We start from the raw sequence: 19,327 nt of genomic DNA, 5'->3' as shown, positions 1-19,327 counted from the left end.
TACCGCACAACATGATCGTGCAGAAAATGCATCCCTTTAAAAAAATCGTGAAAATGCAAGTAATCAGATCACTATTTCAGTAACTCACTCTGTCTAAAGGCCACGTAACCTATACCATATGTTTTCCATCAGTCTTCTAATCACTAGACACCCCCAAATCCTGACCAACACCTGGACCCCGTAGAGAGATCTCAATCAATCTCAAGCCATACCATGAATTCCCAGCGACTTACAGTGACTTATAGTAAGAAAAAAAACAGTGTGAGAGAGTGCAAAGAAGGCTAGGTTGAAATACTATATATATATATATATATATATATATATATATATATATATATATATATATATAGAGAGAGAGAGAGAGAGAGAGAGAGAGAGAGAGAGATAGAGAGAGAGACCAGAGATTTCATGTGTCTAAGCTTCTAATCTAATGCCATTAGGTACTGTATACAATTGCAGTACAATGTCCATATCACTTCCACCAGTTCAGTAATAGGTTTTAGTCCCATGAGCAGATTTCACAATTAAAAGTCATAGAATATCTGACGGAGTAAGCATTAACCACTCAGAATGAATTACACTTAGATTAGAGTGCCTCCGCTGTTTTCTGCACTCCTTGCATAAGGCAACTCCACAGAAGAGTTGAATCTGGCCTTACTACCTGAATGTGAACCCAGCAGTTTTCGACATGGAATATCAAAACCAATATGTTGCCGGGTAATCTATTGAAATTCAGGGGTTTCGAGAGTTGATAGATTGCTAAAGTTTTTTTTTTTACTGTGAACTAACAGTTTGATAATAGACATAATTCACATCAGTAATGTACAAAGTATACACAAAAGGGCAACACCCATCAAAGAAATTAGAATAAAAGTACGACTTATATGAAAACTGGAATGGCAAACATAGAAAGAACCAACGCTGATTATGAGAAGCTTTCTATAGCTTATCTTTCTATACTTCATTGGTTTTATGAAAGAAGAGCGATGGGAGAGTGCCATTCTTTTTCCAGTCAAAAGGTGTTACTGGAGCTTCGCAGAGCAAAGGTGTTTCCGGAGTTTCGAAGGGCAAGAGCATGTCAGTTTGTGAGGTGAGTACATTTGAAGTGTTGAAATATTCAGTCTATTCTCTTTAACTTGTCAAACGCACAGACAGTACCTTAGATATTAATACTTCATATTTCAGATTATTTCTCTCTCACAAAGGAACAGAAGGATGACTAACAAGCCCTGTTCACATCTTAGGGCTCACTGCTGGAAAATGACAGATAAAGAATGTTTACCAAACGATGGTATGATGCTAGTAACTTTCAACTGGAATAGTAAATGTATTAATTAAACTTGTATTTATCCAGGAACTTCCATTGAGGTCAGAATACCTATTTTACAAGAAATACCCTAAATACTGTATTGCCAATCTTGACATGTCATGTCTTGATAATAATGATCATTCTATAACAGTATAATGATATGATATTTGCATACGTTTAAACATGCTTGAAATTGGCCATTTTCAACTTTGGGCCCTTCTTTGGCATTGTTGGTGTTCAAACAATCCAAAGAAAAGCTAAATTGAAGTTGGCGGCGACACCCCAGAGGTTTGCTGTGCTTTTCTTAATGGTATTGTGAGTCCCATTACGCAGGGGGAACTAAATTATGCTGCTGAGAGGATTGCTGAGATTGATGTTGAATATGCATGGTAGGAGATTTGTTGTCTGAATGTGTTAGTCACAGACTTTTGAAGTGGGCCCAGACAGGGAAATTGCCCAAACCTCGGTGCCACATTACGGGGAAGTTTCATGATGTTTTTCCCCTGCATCCTCATGGCCATTCATTTCGCCCTTAAGTAAACGTATGTCAGGCTACATTCTGTTCAATTTCTCATTAACCTGTGTAATTATAAATAAAAAATTAATGGAATGGGCCAAGCCATGGCAAAATCCTAGAGAAAAATTCAGTTCAGTCTGCTTTCCACCAGACACTGGTAGATGAATTAATATTTCAGCAGGACAATAACCTAAAACACAAGTACAAATCTACGCTGGAGATGCTTACCAAGAAGAGAGAGAAATGTTCCTGAGTGGCCGAGTTACAGTTTTGATTTAAATCTACTTGAAAATCTATGGCAAGACCTGAAAATGGTTATCTAGCAATGACCAATCGTTAGATAAGTCATCTTCTAAAGTTTGGGCTATTTATACTTTAGAAATACTTTATAAATGTTTTGAGTGACCAGTGTAATTTCTCACAAAAAATGGACATGCCATTGGTAGACATTCCAGCAGTACCTGAGGCTTGGTCATTGCTAGAAGGGATCCAGCTTTTGTCAGTATTGACTTTTCGTAGCAGGTCTAGTAGAACCTACGCAGCAGGTTAGGATAATTAAAGGGGGCAAGTTAAGAGAATTAGGTTAAGGTTAGGAAAATGTTAAGGTTAGGGTTAACTAAAATGCACACAAAAAATACCACTCTATGATGAGTCAATTATAGTTTTAGTACCAAAAGTGTGGGGGAAAAAAAGAAAAAAAGAATCAAAAGTGTGGATTGCAGTGACTCCTTAGAGCAGTTTAATATTGGTTAATCCAAAATTAAAATCTTGGATAATTTGATCAGCTGCGTGATTCAATTCTGGGTCCAAACCTGTTTGCGAAGTCTCCACCCTCATAAAAGGAAACTCTCAGCCAAAACAAATAAGGAAACAAATATCAGAAATAACAAAGGAAACAAATATCTGAATACATTATTTTGATGAGTTACTACATTTAAAGGCCCAGTAAAGGTGCAGCGAAACAAAGCCATGTGAGAAAATAGTTTGGGGTTCAAAGACTGAATCGTTTAAAGGTTTTGCAGTACATGTACAATTTCTACCTGCAAATCATACTTAAACCATTTCTACCTCTATCACATATCAGTAGTAATGAAGGAATAAAAATCCCCTATTGGAAAACTGTCCGGTCCGGCTAGCTGTTGTGTGGAGGCTACATCTCCTTGCTTTACGATTAGTTTGTGTTCGCAAGGTTGACAACAAGGTTGACAACAAAACATTGACATTACTCTTCCTGAAGTCCTTGCAACAGTTGTTTCACAACAGTTGTTGTGAATAAAATGTTAAGAATATTTCCTTTAAAGGGTAAGTAGCATGAACGTAACCACATGTAACATATGGATTTGCATTAGTATACGTATCATACATATCAGTCCCAATGCAAAGTTGCTCCTCACTTTTCTATTTTTTGTTGTCACTGATCAGAATTCTAAAGAAGGCCGAAATCATGTCAGAAAATGTTTGATGTGATGTAATACGGAGTACCCGGCAAGCCAGCCAATGTTCCATAATGTAAACTCCAACAGAAATAACTCAAAATTAAATCAAATCGTTTGCAGTCATGACTACTGGTTTCAATTACATTTTCAGCCAACTTACAAGCACTACTTTATGAATTTATTGATCAAATCAACATGCAAGGTTGCTAGCCTACTAGCCTGCTAACATTAGCCATACTAGCCTGCTAATATTAGCCCTACAGTATCAGCCTGCTAATGTTACATTAGCACTGAACAAGTAGGCCAATTGCTATCAACACCTAGCTTGCAGCTACATTAAAGTAAACCATTATTTTGGAAATACATAACACCATCTAACCAGTTATCAAATAATGTTATCTATATGCAGTTATCTTAGCCAGGAAGCTAGTCAGCCATCTAACATTAGCTATTTAGGTAACTAGCTATTAGCCTAGCCAACCACTACAGTTATGGCGGGCGCTTCATTGTGCCAAAATCCAAAATAGATACATTCCAGATGTCAGTCAACTATCGCACTTAGCCAAGGTGGGTAAAGTTACAAAACCCCTGAAGCCTACTTCAGCACAGATAAAGTACTACATAATTAGAGCAAGCAGGTATGATTTTCGCTTACGTTTTGAGCTACCGAGGTAGCATGCACAGAGTAGATCCTCTAAATGACTTTGAGAAATAGTGCATTGTGGGTAGTTTCAAAGTTATCCGTAAATAAGTTCATAAATGTGTAATAACCCAAAAACATAAATATGTTTGTACTTATAGGTAACCAGATCGTGACGACAACTAAGTTACTAAGCACACATCCTGTGTTGTGTGCTTATTCTTTTACCATTGATATGTTCTAGGCTATTTTGAAACATTCAGGTGCATCAGGCACTGCTGGAATGTCTACCAATGGCATGTCCAATCTTTTTGTGAAAAATTACACTGGTCACTCAAAACATTTATAAAGTATAAATAGCCCACACTTTAAACGAGGCCACACAAAAAAACACTGAACTAATAATTAGGAACTGGTTTATAAGGACCTATATTAAACATCTATGCATGGAGTAATGATTAATACATTATGAATGAATGATTTACTAATCTATTATAAATCCTTTATTACATGGAGTTATTATAAAGTGCTACCCATTTCAAAACTAAATTATGAATGGGAATCTATTCAAATAGTCTGTGTCTAGAATGAGCATGATTGTAGCATGAACATGAATATGCTTTCTATGCTATTACTATTTCAGAACTATTTCTGATCATGGTTACCTTGAGCCTTGACCCCTGTCTTCCACATATGGTGCTGCTGCTTGCACTCTCATGACAGTCATGAGATCTATGCATATTTAATATGATTTCAAAGAAGTCATGGTGTTCTTTAGCCTCTTGTCTGTCATGGAGGAAACCATATTTGAATCGCTAACTTAAAGGTCACCAATCCTCCCTCAAGGTCAGATATAGTATGCTTCCCAACTCAATTGGTCTGTAATTTGAAATTCTTCATTAATATCAGGAGAGGCATCGGCCAGTTCAGTTGCATCTTTATACCTTCCAATTTCACATGAAAAGTTAAAAGTTTACTGTGTGTTTAAAAAGTGGAGAGGGGAGGGGGGAATTAATATCAATCATTTTCATAGACCTCACAGCCACAGCAGCTCGTTTCCCTGCTTCCATGGAAGGGTTTTATCTTTCATTTAATATTACCCCGGCACTCGCATCTGTGTGAGAGAGGCCTACTCCCCGCGGTAAATATTCGCTCTGTGGTCGAGCCAGGAGCCACAGATAGAATTGTTCCCTTATTCCTATGGAAATAAAAATCACAGCACGAGACCCACTGAAGTCCTGACTCTCTCAATATTCCAGAAAGGTCTGGTGTCACTCAGCACCACAGCAATCGAGTGCTGAGAAAGAGAGAAGCTGAGAGAAGGTAATATTGTGGAGTGACTTAGGTTCTGGAGTCCAAAGAGCCTTTTTATGAACCAAAATAATTATTAAAGAGTCCGTAGATTGATGTTTATTTATCTGTGCTTTGTAGCCAAGGCAATACGGCTGTGCCATCCACTTGATAATTTAGCAGACATCAATTGTGTATATTCAGTCAACACATATATTTAAAAAATAGAATGGAATATAACAGAACATTTTAGTTTCTCTTAGAATTAAAACCTTGTGTAAGTGTAACAACAGTTTATGTAAGTAATAGGCTACAGTCCAGTTACAGCTTCTTCTGAGGAAGTAGAAACAAAGCATTTTCATTTTTTTGAGTGTGTGTGGGGGACAGAGGAACAGCAATTCTTACACTATTGTTCTAAATTCAATCATCCTCTTCTAAATCCTCATCATTCAGTTCATTCAAATTCAATTGTAATACATTTTATCACTCCCCTTCAACAACTCCAAATCGCTTTTTTCATGCGCTCCAAAAGGATAACTTGAAATAACATGATATAGGTTCATTAAATAATTGAAAGGAAAAAATGTACTATTTATTAGCCTAGTGGATATAAGTATTTCTACAACAGGTGGGTCTAATCCTGACTGCTGATTGGTTAAAAGCGCATTCCAGCCGGTGTCTACTCCAGAAGTTACCACTGGCTAAATCTTTGACGTTAAATGTGTATTTACTCTGTTCCATCTGACTGCACAATCCACAGTCTCATCAACCCACCCAGGCAATTTATGAACTTGATATCCAGTATAAAAAGCATCTAGACATTATCTCACGTTTCTTTTAGACTAACATTTGGTTTTCAGCAGTGGAAATTTGTGTTAACCTTGCTGTCTGTCTGACATTTGCATCATTGTTTCAATATTCAAATTCGATCTCCATCTGTCCCATAGTAATAAACGTGTCTGGAGTAGGGATGAGACAGACAGGCAGGTAGCTTTTCTCAGGCAGTCAAAATCATGGGTCAGCATCATTTTCATGGATATGTACAAAGAACTATCAATAGAAACAGGTCAAACGAAACAAAGTGCAGCTAGTTTGATGTCTTTCCAGCTTCAGTTTGAAGTGATTGTGTTAGTTGTATTGTTGGCTAGCTCCTCTGAGCAACAGTCTCCTGACGAGAGCGCACGTTTTCTATGCCAGACGTAATCATGCATCATCAGCTCATTGTTATGGTGCATCCAAATAAATGTCACAAGAAAACAGCTTCAACTAACGCAAATGCAATTACTTTACTGTTATTCTGGCTGCACTTTTTGACGTAACTGTAAGTTAGCCATAGTTGGCTAGCTTGCAAGCAAGGCATAGAACGTTGCCAGCCAGTATGGCAATGGAACATTTAAAACGAACGACTGGGTCGTGTCTATAGATACAGAACAAAAAGACTGAACGACTGGGTCGTGTCTCTGGCACCCGAACCGATATCTGGCATTATTCATCTCATATGTGTATCCTGTTTTTTTCCTATACTATTCTACTGTATCTTAGTCCGTTCCGCTCTGACGTCGCTCGTCCATATGTATATAGTCTTAATTCATTCCTACTTAGATTTGTGTTTATTGGGTATATGTTGTGTAATTTGTTAGATGTTACTTGTTAGATATTACTGCACCGTCGGAGCTAGAAGCATAAGCATTTCGCTACACCTCTAATAACATCTGCTAATCACGTGTACGTGACCAATACAATTTGATTTGAGTTGATTTGATACAACAAACAACCAGCCGCTTGGGTAGCAACCCCAGATTTGTGTCGGGACAATATCTTGCTGAAAGATGAAATGGTATGAATAAAATCATAGACATAACATCAATCATTATTTGAATATGTTGGTAAACCGTTGTATAAAAGTGATAATGCCCTCAAAGTTGGTGTTTGGAGGATATGTTGGCGCAGTTTCCAACACCCGTGTCAGAGCCCCACCTGTTTTAAGCCACACCTGTTTAGCTAAAAAATAAATGTTGTTGTTGTCTGTTTGGCATGTTATTTTGGCCCTACCCCGGTCAACTGCCTGGCACCCTCCACAGCAACCCGCCCAAGCCCCCACCATTTCTCCTTCAACCATATCCAGAGAGCTGATGTTCTGAAAGAGCTGCAAAATCTGGACCCCTACAAATCAGCCGGGCTAGACAATCTGGACCCTCTCTTTCTTAAATGATCTGCCGAAATTGTTGCAACCCCTATTACTAGCCTGTTCAACCTTTCTTTCGTATCGACTGAGATTCCCAAAGATTGGAAAGCTGCCGCGGTCATCCCCCTTCAAAGGGGGAGACATTCTCGACCCAAACTGCTACAGACCTATATCTATCCTTTTTATTTATTTATTTTATTTCACCTTTATTTAACCAGGTAGGCAAGTTGAGAACAAGTTCTCATTTACAATTGCGACCTGGCCAAGATAAAGCAAAGCAGTTCGACACATACAACGACACAGAGTTACACATGGAGTAAAACAAACATACAGTCAATAATACAGTAGAAACAAGTCTATATACGATGTGAGCAAATTAGTTGAGATAAGGGAGATAAAGGCAAAAAAAGGCCATGGTGGCAAAATGAATACAATATAGCAAGTAAAACACTGGAATGGTAGATTTGCAGTGGAAGAATGTGCAAAGTAGAAATAAAAGTAATGGGGTGCAAAGGAGCAAAATAAATAAATGAATAAAATAAATACAGTAGGGAAAGAGGTAGTTGTTTGGGCTAAATTATAGGTGGGCTATGTACAGGTGCAGTAATCTGTGAGCTGCTCTGACAGCTGGTGCTTAAAGCTAGTGAGGGAGATAAGTGTTTCCAGTTTCAGATATTTTTGTAGTTCGTTCCAGTCATTGGCAGCAGAGAACTGGAAGGAGAGGCGGCCAAAGAAAGAATTGGTTTTGGGGGTGACCAGAGAGATATACCTGCTGGAGCGAGTGTTACAGGTGGGTGATGCTATGGTGACCAACGAGCTGAGATAAAGGGGGACTTTACCTAGCAGGGTCTTGTAGATGACATGGAGCCAGTGGGGTGGCGATGAGTATGAAGCTATCTATTGGCCTATCTATTGCCTATTTGCACTCGCTGTATATATACTTTTTTTCCTACTGTATTATTGCCTGTATGTTTTGTTCATTCCTTGTGTAACTCTGTGTTGTTGTATGTGTTGAACTGCTATGCTTTATCTTGGCCAGGTCGCAGTTGCAAATGAGAACTTGTTCTCAACTAGCTTACCTGGTTAAATAAAGTTGTAAAAACAATTTTTTTAATTAATATATCAGTCACATATCAGTTGAGAATATCAATCACCATTGAGTTGATAAAACCGCATACAAATATGGTCTCTTTTTTGCTTTCTTGAGTAAGGCAGCTCCAAAATGCAGATGTTTCAGCCTAGCTCAGTGCTATCTGTGTTGGTGGGGCAGCCAGCGGAAAATAAGGAGCATTGGGTTGGTAATATTCTCTAGTTGTGCCGTGATTGGCTCAGTGTTCTGTCACTCATGGGGACACAACATCAATGCACAATCTTGGGTGCTACCATAGAGTTACATTAGAAGTGCCCATCCAAGAAGGCTCAAGGTCAGTGACCACATAAAATGATGTCAAATCACGTTATATCTACAGTAGCTTAGATTGGACTTAGCTAGCAAGCTAGCAGTCTTCATGATGAATCAAGTCAACAATCTACTGGCAAATCCTTTTCAATCATTGAAATATGAAGAAATATTATGAAGAGAAATTATAGATAAAACATATTGGTGGATATAAACATCACACAAGTTCAAAATCACAAATTCTACAATGAGTGGTTTGGAAGGAATCGGTGGCTAACTCAAAGTATTACAAAGCAATCACTAGCCTGCTATTCAGTGAGTGGGTGTGTGTTCCAAGTCTGGGTTTAAGGGTCTATTTCCAAGCTTAAAAGGATAAACATTCAACACCATGGGCCATAAAAGGTTGAATACATTGGCCATGCTGTCAATCCAGCATGACTTCTACCGCATTCAAAACAACTGGAAACTCGGAAAGAAATGAGCTTCGACTGGGAAAATACATTTTGGATGGTCATCCAACTCGGAATTCGAAGTTGGGAGCTCAGGCCTTTTTCTAGAGCTCCGACTTGAAGATCACTGACGTAATGATTCAACCTTGTTTTTTTTCAGAGTTAGCAGTTGTCTTGAACGCACCATAAATCCAGAGAATGACAGACTTGACTAAGTTTGATGACAGAATTTGCCCACAAAGGATCGCCACACCACCTTCCTGTTCAAGTGAGCACAGCACAACAAGGTGAGTCTAAACATTTCTGCTTCATAAATTATGTAATATGCCAGGAAGGTATGTATACTGTAGCTAAGAAGGTAAGTGTATGTTATGTAGTAAGCTGTTAGTAGCCCATGTGCCTTACCCTAATAACGTGGTCCCTTTCCCCCTCATAATTTAGCCTACTGTTCTGACTTGGTGGTGCACATGTAGCCTATAGCCTGTTTTAGAGAAAGGTAATCATTGAATATTGTTAGAGCTTTCATTGTCTGCTTATACGCCCCCCTTATTTATCCTATGGTTTGAACAGGGAGAATACTGTAAGAACGGCCCATGTTCTGAATTCTTTCGATGTACATTTCAAAAGTGCTGAACAAATAATTATATTGACTACATCCATCCTAGCTCACTCATTAATGTCTTAATCTTACTGATTGCCTCTTTCGTCGTCCCCTTATGACGTAGTTTGTACATCTCGATTGTCAGTAGAAACCACCTTTGTTAATATCATGGCTTAGGCTAAGACCCAGATGCAGACACAGGAGGCAGATAGTACAAGTCTCAGAGTTTATTAAAGAACAAGTGGCATGCAAAAGGTAAGTCACAGCAAGCAAAGAGTCGTAATCCAAATCAGAGTCTGGCAGGTACAAGATGGCAGGCAGGATCAGGGTCAGTACAAACAGAAAGGTCAGAACTGGGAACACTAGGAGAAACAAAAACTAAAGCACAGGAAACATGGGAACACGGGAACACAGAATAAGACTTGACGGGACAAGACGAACTGGCAACAGACAAACAGAAAACGCAGGTACAGTATAAATACACAGGAGATAATTGGGACAAATGGGAGACACTTGGTGGGGGGGTGGAGACAAGCACAAGATAGGTGAAACAGAGCAGGGTGTGACAGTTTCAGCTATGAGCTATGTTTATCAGCTATGTTTGTTTAAAAGGCATTAAATGAGGCTGAATGAACTGTTTCGCAACCGGACAAGGCTCCGCTGATAGCCAGGTGTAGCAGTGATAAGGATTCACTCCATGGTGCTGAAAAGAAAGCTCTGTTGTTGGGACAGCTATATGTACAATAGGCCCTACCAGTTTGTGGGAACTGTTTGTCACTGTTGTAGTGCAATTAATGTATTGTTTAGTGTTGTGTTGTGTATTGGCTTTGCTGGCATGTATATAAAAAAAGATTTACATGCTAAAATTTGCCACTGGAATCAGTAGGATATTAAAGAAACACTCAAATAGGCAACAGAATCAGGGACAAAGGTATAGGGCTTCTGTTCCAAGTAAGTTATATTATAATGCAGGGTTAAAGACACATTCTTTCTGATCATCTTTAGCATATGCAGTCACTATCCTCTCGCTACAGGTCATTTCATCTGAATTATTATGTGGATTATAATGAATTGACATATTTGTAGGGGTTGAGTTAGAAATGTACAACTTTAGAGTACTTAAGCCTCAACTGCATTGCAAGTGTGCCCCTTTTAGGCTACACTTTACAATAGGACTCAACTCTGACTAACTGCATCATCTATTTGTAGTCTAAACTGTAGCTCAAATTGGGGGATTTTTCACACCTACCCGAGCTATTAAACTATCCTTTTGTAAATTAAAGAAGGTGTGAATGTTTCTGTCTGAGAGTCTCTCTCCTCTCTCACTAGAGTCCTCGCCTGGTCCCGGAGTTGAGAGAGAACTTAGGTAAATACAACGGTGCAATTACACTTGACATGTGGACTGATGATACAAATAAATACAAATAGGATACTTGTGCCTTTTCAACCCACTAGCCTACATAAACGAAGAGTGGATGTTATCCACCAGGAAGTGGGACAGAGCAGCTCAAAACTGAAGACAACGTAAAGCCAGCTATTGTGAAAGAATACTTGTTGATTTCCTTTATCGCTTCAAAAGGCCACACTGGCCTTGGAGGAAAGCAAACAGCCTACTCTTCACCTGGTTGGTAATTGTGTGGTTCCAAAGCATAAAGCGTCACCCACAGATGGATCTTTGGTTTCATAGAGGAGCCAGCTGCAAGCCTACGACCAGGCACGGTTGATGACATCCTTTTCCTGCACAGCAATTTGAAGAAATCCAATGATGAATGGACTGTTTTTGAAGTTATTGTTTTAGTGTATTTAATTGTTGTATAATATTAGAACGCTCTTTAAAGTGATTTGAGTTGTCAATGTGCCACATTACATTGTGAAAATAAATATATATTCTCCTTAATTCATGGCATGGTTTCTTTTTAGCCAAATGATAAATAGACATGCAGACAAATTAATTCATGCAGGAAAAGAAGAAGAATACCTACAATCTGGCTAAATAAATTGATGTTATTTTGTTGGGTAACGGATTTACTCATTAAGAGTTGGCTTCTATCTTCAATATAATCATTCATTCAGAAGGTCAAACCCATACTGTAGGTCTTAGGCCTGGTGTAAATGAAATTAGATTACCAGGTTTATTATTCATTACGTTATAATAATCCATGCCTTCTGGGGATGTTATGAAGCTCAAAAGTTACGGGTGGAGTTATAAAGTTGATGTTTAAAGTATTATAATAGAATTCACATTGAATCCGTCTGTCTGCATATTTCAAAACATGGCATATAAGGGTGTAGTGAGATACTGGAGAGTGATGTGGCGCTGGAGACGGGGGTGTGAGCAGGTGGGTCTGGGCAGGTGTGATGTAGTTGATGTTTGTGTGTGTCTGTATGTTGTAATTTGTACCTGTTTGTTTTGTATTGTTTAAAATAAGTACATAAAATCTTACAAAAAAAAACAAAAAATTGAAAAAAATTAAAGCTCACAACATGCATCTGATTATTCATTATGAATAGGATTATCGGATTTACTTCGTTTACATTCTCCTTTGTAACCACAATGTCAAAAATAAGTCACACACACACACACAACATGAGCAGATTAACTTGGTCACCATTTTTAAGACAATCAGAAAGAATGTTGGTACTTATTTATTTTGATCCAAAGCCAGGAATGAGTGAGTCACTCAGCTTTATGCTGACAAATATAGCTTTATGCTGCAAAAATAGCCTACTAAATAGGCCAAGCCTAAACAAATATATTAAATTGCCTAAAACTAGTCAATTTCATAAATAAAACTAATAAATTAAAGTGCTCAGGTCTTGAAAATATGGGCAACCTTTTTCCCCCCTCTGTATTCTCGCTGGACTCTCTTTCATTCAGTTTCTTCTTAACATCAGCATAGAAGGACTCTGTCTTTCAGAAACTCACTCTATATAGAGGGGCTATCAGTCCTTCCACACTGTGGTAAATAAAGCCAGTTTGTTATTTAGAATTCTTTCTTTCTGTTTTTCAAGGGATTGAAACCAAAAGCATAACCAAAAGCATAATTGGCATACTAAATCCACCTCGCGATAGTGTGGCACAATGAGAAAATGATCTACCACAATCTGCCACCAAATACCACAACATTTCGCAGCATAAGCTCAAAACTTTTAATTGAGGAACCACTGTATCTCTGTAGACTCAGTCAAGCACTTTCTGAGGCAGACCATCATTATTGTCCAGCTGCAAAGCTAATAGGTTACACCTCCATTGGTGGAACCTTGTATGTCATGTTACTGGGTCACACAGATAATGGAACCTGCAGAATTATGGCCTATGGAGACTTGAAAACCAGTTATTAAAGGGATAGTTTTAGAATCATGCTAGCTGCTCCCGTAGACCTTCAATCATTGTGCTAATGCTAGTTAGCAATGGCTGAAGAGACTACCTTCAACTTCCTTCAAACTGCACACAGAGACATATTTAACTGACACAATCTTGAAGTATGGCTTTATCATACAGTGTCATATTAGGAGGTCGTCAGATATCCTGACCAGTGACCAGAATCAGAATAAGATGTGAATGCTGCCGTGCTATGTTTTAAAGACACCGCTCTCTTTTGGACCATCTTACAGTATACGGAAACCATTGGATATTTTTGGCTTTGAGGATGTGGTTGTAAGACAGTGATATCTTTGATAAAGTGAGTGTGGTGAAAGAGTAGCCCAGAGTACAACTAGATTAAACAGCAATGGAACAGATTTCTGTTTTAGAAAGACCTCATCAGATGGGTATTTCCCTTAGAAAGAAGTGAATGTAGCCTAATCATTACACGAAGCCTCAGAAAATGTAGGCATGGCCTTTGGTTACATGGCTGCTACAAACATGTGGCCTTCAAGAGGGAACCAATTTGTGTGATGACATTGACATGAACATGTTCCTCCATTCCCGCTGTTCTCAATGATCTCTTTACGATTTTATGAAAATGGAGCAATCATGTCTCATGGAGCGAATCTCTGGGCCGATCCCAGATTAGTGTTAGGCATTTGATGGTATTTCTACACCGAGACAAAGATGGAGATTAATGAGTCATCATCAGACCCCATGGCTGGAGGAACGCCTCGTTAGTGATGCTCGATCAGTCTCCTCAGGATGCCAGCTCAGGATCCTTCATGATGTGGCTATAGATCCAGGTTGGCGGGAAACGAAAGATATAAGAGTTAACCACACCAAACGAGTTGTGTGATTTTACATGTGCTCAATAAGGAGATCAGTTACACAATGTGGCCTAAAAATATAGGGTTAATCTATCTAAATACAAAAAAGAGGAGAAAGAACGAAACAAAAAGTAGAGAAAAAAAACTAAGACAATCAGGATTCAGATTATTACTTACACTTATTGTCCTGATTACGGTTGTACTGTAGTTGCCACTGATGAGACAATTGCTCTTCCCTGATTGCATTGAGTATCATACGCCCTGGGGAAAATAATACTTTACATGCCAGACAGGCATCCAGAATAACAGACATAAGAGTGTTTTGACATATAATAGGGGTGAATATTCATTTAAAAAATACCCTTAGTTAATTGCCACATTTCTTTCAGTTTTAATAAGCCAAATAGCCTGAAAATAGGGTGAAAACGTTCCATTTTCTTTTCAACGGTCTTAAAATTATGCATCAATTTTATTGCCATTTCAACCTGAAGAAGCCCCACTTTAGAAGCCAGAAGGTTTCTTGTATTAAATCATGGGCTGCATTAAAGTTAAACAACCTCCTCTTAATTTGCTCTTTTGATGGCCCTCAGAGGACATTTCTGAGAACACGCTGCTCACTTTTTGCCAATTTATTTAATCATTCTTTTAAATGATGGAGGGGAGACCAGATTTAAGCTACCATCATTTGATAGCCGGGCCAACGTGTGTCATGAATTTGAATGTAAACACACTCACGCGGCCAGTACTAGTATACTTTCATCATGTGTGTCATTTGCACTGCTTGATCTAATGAGAGCAGCTTAAGGAGCTGCATATCACCCTCTCCATCCCTCTTGGGCAACACTTCTGAGATGGCAGTGCTGGAGCTTAGCTGATTTGTTCCACATGCTGTGCACAGTGTGTTGGAAATTGGAGAGGAGGCGATACGTGCAAGGTTTCATTGCTTCGTCAATTGAAAAAAAAAAAACTTTAATGACAGTCTGAAAGCAATGTTGGTCAAATGTGCACATCCCTGTTGAAAGTAAAGTATACAGTGCCATTCAGAAAGCATTCAAAGTTACAGCCTTATTCTAAAATGGATTAAATCGGTTTTTTCCCCTCATCAATCAACACACAATACCCCAAAATGACAATGCAAACACATGTTTTTATAAATGTTTGCAAAAGAATATATATATATATATTTGAATTATCACATTTACATAAGTATTCAGACCCTTCACTCAGTACTGAAGCACCTTTGGCAGTGATTACAGCCTCAAGTCTTCTTGGGTATGACTCTACAAGCTTGGCACACCTGTATTTGGCAAGTTTCTCCCATTCTTCTCTGCAGGTCCTCTCAAGCACTGTCAGGTTGGATGGGGAGTGTTGCTGCACAGCTATTTTCAGGTCTCTCCAGAGATGTTCAATCGGGTTCTGGCTGGGCCACTCAAAGACATTCAGAGATTTGTCCTGAAGCCACTACTGCGTTATTTTGGCTGTGTGTTTAGTGTCGTTGTCCTGTTGGAAAGTGAGCCTTCACCCCAGTCGGAGGTCCTGAGCACTCTGGAGCAGGTTTTCATCATGGATACTTTGCTCCGCTCATCTTTCCCTTGATGCTGACTAGTCTCCCAGTCCCTGCAAAACATCCCCACAGAGGAACTCTGGAGCTCTGTCAGAGTGACCACTGGGTTCTTGGTCACCTCCCTGACCAAGACTCTTCGGCCCCGATTGCTCAGTTTGGCCGGGCGGCCAGCTCTAGGAAGAGTCTTGGTGGTTCCATACTTCTTCCATTTAAGAATGATCGAGGCCACTGTGTTCTTGGGGATCTTCAATGCTGCAGACATTTCTTGGTACCCTACCCTAGATCTCTGCTTTGACACAATCCTGTCTCGGAGCTCTAGGAACAAATCCATTGACCTCATGGCTTGGTTTTTGCTCTGATATGCACTGTCAACTGTGGGATCTTATATAGACAGGTGTGTGTCTTTCCAAATCATGTCCAATCAATTGAATTTACCACAGGTCGACTCCAATCAAGTTGTGGAATCATCTCAAGGTTGATTAATGGAAACAGGATGTGCCTGAACTCAGTTTAGAGTCTCATAGCAAAGGGTATGAATATTTATGTAAATAAGGTATTTCTGTTTTTTATTTGTAATAAATGTGCAAACATGACTAAAAACCTGTTTTTTCTTTGTCATTGTGGGGTAGTTTGTGTAGATTGATTAGGATTTGTTTAAATTAATCCATTTTAGAATAAGGTAACAAAATGTGGAAAAAGTCAAGAGGTCTGAATACTTTCCGAATGCACTTCTACTCCACCGGTAAATGTAACAGCCTACACCATGGGGAATGGTTATTTACAGGTGTGCCGTTAACATTGAGGTCCAGGGTATGGCAGAACGACCCACACTACTTCTACCTCATCGGCCTTTAACAGCAGCGATGGACTCAACTTCATTTGAGGGATGGACCTGTAAAGATGTGATTACATTTTATTTGTAGCTCACAGACTCACACCGATCACAGAGATGGCTATGTCATCTCTCCCAAACCCAGCAGAGAAAGTGGATTTAATTTCAAAGGCTCAGAAATGTATGACGGGGAAAATGTCTGCTTTTGGAGATCTTGTTGATGGGCTAGCCTTAAAGGTCGTAAAGGTGGCAAAGCACCTTGTCAGGAATTGACAATGAAACCATTACCAGAGGGTGGATGAGGTGATACATTGCAAAAAACATTGTCTGTGTGTGAAACAGTCACAAATGGAGGAACTGTCACATACTTTCGCAGAAATCAATCGGTTCAGGCCCTTAAATAACTTTTTCGGACCTTTTAGTTTCTGAAATAACCTGACTTTAAATAGCTTTTCAACTTAAACCAAATTCATTTGAACATCATGTGATGTTTGTGGTTATGGTCAACACAAATGACTTTCCCGTGCTTTCCATGACTGCAGAGTAGGCCCATCATCAATAATGCAATTGTTTAGCCTTAAATAGACTCTTATTCAACCAACCTTTTATTTATATATTTGAGCAACATCAGGGGCAGCCCCATTCATCTCTGTCACCAGCAGATAGGCAGGGGAGGCATCTGGTGTTAGCTGCAGACGGGTTCTGGGTTGGAGGATGCCACTTTCCATACGAGAGGCTGTTCCTCATCTGTCTGGAGATCACTGGGCCATGCCTAAAGGCTCCATCTCAGTCAAGCTCCACTTCTGTACGGATGACATTTCAATTATACACTGCTCTCCTGGCCACTTGACAACCAGATAGCAACCTTCGGCCCCATACTCCCATTCCGCATGGACACCATCCATGACTAAGTGGTGTAGTTGGCCACTACAGTACATTGGAAGGACCGGCTCTTCCAAATGTGATATAAACTCATGAAAAGAGTTCTCTCCGACCTCTTGTATTTTTGGGCTAGTGCCTCAGCCACCGATCCTCAATAAATCAAAGTATTTTTTCTTATGCTTCCCAGTGTCCTCTGTTATTTAGACTATGAGCTTAGACCGCTGTCAAGCCTGTTTTAACCCTGTGGCTTGTCAGAATGATGAAATATCTATATCAGTATTATGCCGCCAAACCTTTGATCAGCGGATTTGGGATTATCAAGGATTACAATGTGGAGTAAAACGTTGATGGCTTGAACTGTTGAAATGTTACGGCTGACAAAACAGATAATGCTCCGGAGCACTATATTTCCCAGATTCCATCGTATTAGTTTGTGCGTGCCTGTGTGCGCACGCGTGTGTGTGAAGGTTCATGTCAGTGCTGTGAGTGATGTCTGTAATAAGGAAGGTGATTCGATTAACAGGGTCCTGATTGAAAGCCCTTGATGTATTTCAGTTTCGCATCTAAGAAATATTGCTCCAGAGAAAACTCACTTAGCAAATCATTCTAATTGGGTAGCAACCCTTTGAAGAAACAGATGATATCTCTTTATTTCACTTATTGCTCATAAAGACTTCTCGCTGGGCTTATAAATACACACAGAGATCAAAGTAACCAGTGGAAGAGTGCACAGGAACATATGGTGTGAGCTCCTCGCTTTTAATGGCGCAGATTAAGGAAATGTGTGAATCCCGACATGTGTGCCCTCTGGGATCGCTGCATGAAAGCAAGTCATTTTATTTATTGAATGTCTTAAACAGTCATAATACTCAGTGGGTGAATGCTAATTGCTGAGGACAATAGTAGATACAGGCTCGCTAAGTATGTTTAATTGCACTATCTGGACCCTATTGAATGCATGTTTCCAGTTGGCATATGTTGGAGCAAACGTCTCAGGAGAGGGACGATCAGCTGGTCAGCATGTGTTGTGGCATGTGGCTCAGCTGTGGAATTGCCATAAGGATACGAGAAGAAATGTAAATGCATATGTTTTTTTCCTCCCCACCAGTGTAAGGGTAATCTGAATCTAAAATCTGAAATAACATTAGCAGACGGTAATACCAATTGAGCCTGCAAAATGCCTTCTCCCCCATCATCCATGCTTTAGGGGATGAGGAAGGTAGGTTTGTCAATGTGCTTTAGGAAGCAAATCAAACACATTACAAAAAACAACATAAAAACGCGGTGTCTTTTGGAGGGTATGAGACATCTGCCTGAAATGGTTCACAGGCTTGCCTGTCATCTTTAGGCGGTGCAGGCGGGGCAAGCTGGCCCCACTCTTCTCCCCCAGACAGTTCTGGTGTGGTGGTGCTCTGTTTCCACCCGCATTTCCTTGCCACCGTGGATTATACTGTAGCTCTCTCACAGCCATCATGATCTTACACAAACAACATTTGTCAGCTCATTTATCAGTGTTCCCTGGTTGTCCACTCTCGTTGCAGTGACTATTCCTGGATCCTTGCCTCAAGGCGAAAATGTATGTCACCTCTGATACTGAAAATAACCCACGACTCCCCTTTGATATTTACGCATATCTGCAAATGTCACTGGTGATCATTGTCGCTTCACTGCATCACATCTGGCATCTTTCTCTGCATAATTTGCATCAAACTACGGAATATGTTTATACTCCAATTATGATGGTGTTTGTACCTTTGGATAAAAAAGTAAGTGTGTACATTAAAGTAAATGTGTACATTAAAGATGGAATCCGCATTAGGGGAAACTGTTATCACTTTTGTTTTGTGGACGAAATAGAGGAGAAGTATGTTGAGCAGTGTTGTAAAAATAAAACTAGCATTACATATTCTGCTGTTGTATCGCGCTTGCAATTGAAAAAATGTTTTAATACATTTTTTTAACGCTTATTTTACCAATACACAATGGTGTCCAAGGGGGATAAAAAAATAAGTTTGTTGTTCATTGT

The sequence above is a fragment of the Oncorhynchus kisutch genome, linkage group LG11 (genome assembly GCF_002021735.2).
Source record: "Oncorhynchus kisutch isolate 150728-3 linkage group LG11, Okis_V2, whole genome shotgun sequence".
Classification (NCBI taxonomy): domain Eukaryota; kingdom Metazoa; phylum Chordata; class Actinopteri; order Salmoniformes; family Salmonidae; genus Oncorhynchus; species Oncorhynchus kisutch.
The sequence above is the reverse complement of the archived record's forward strand: the minus strand, read 5'-3'. Positions refer to the sequence as shown.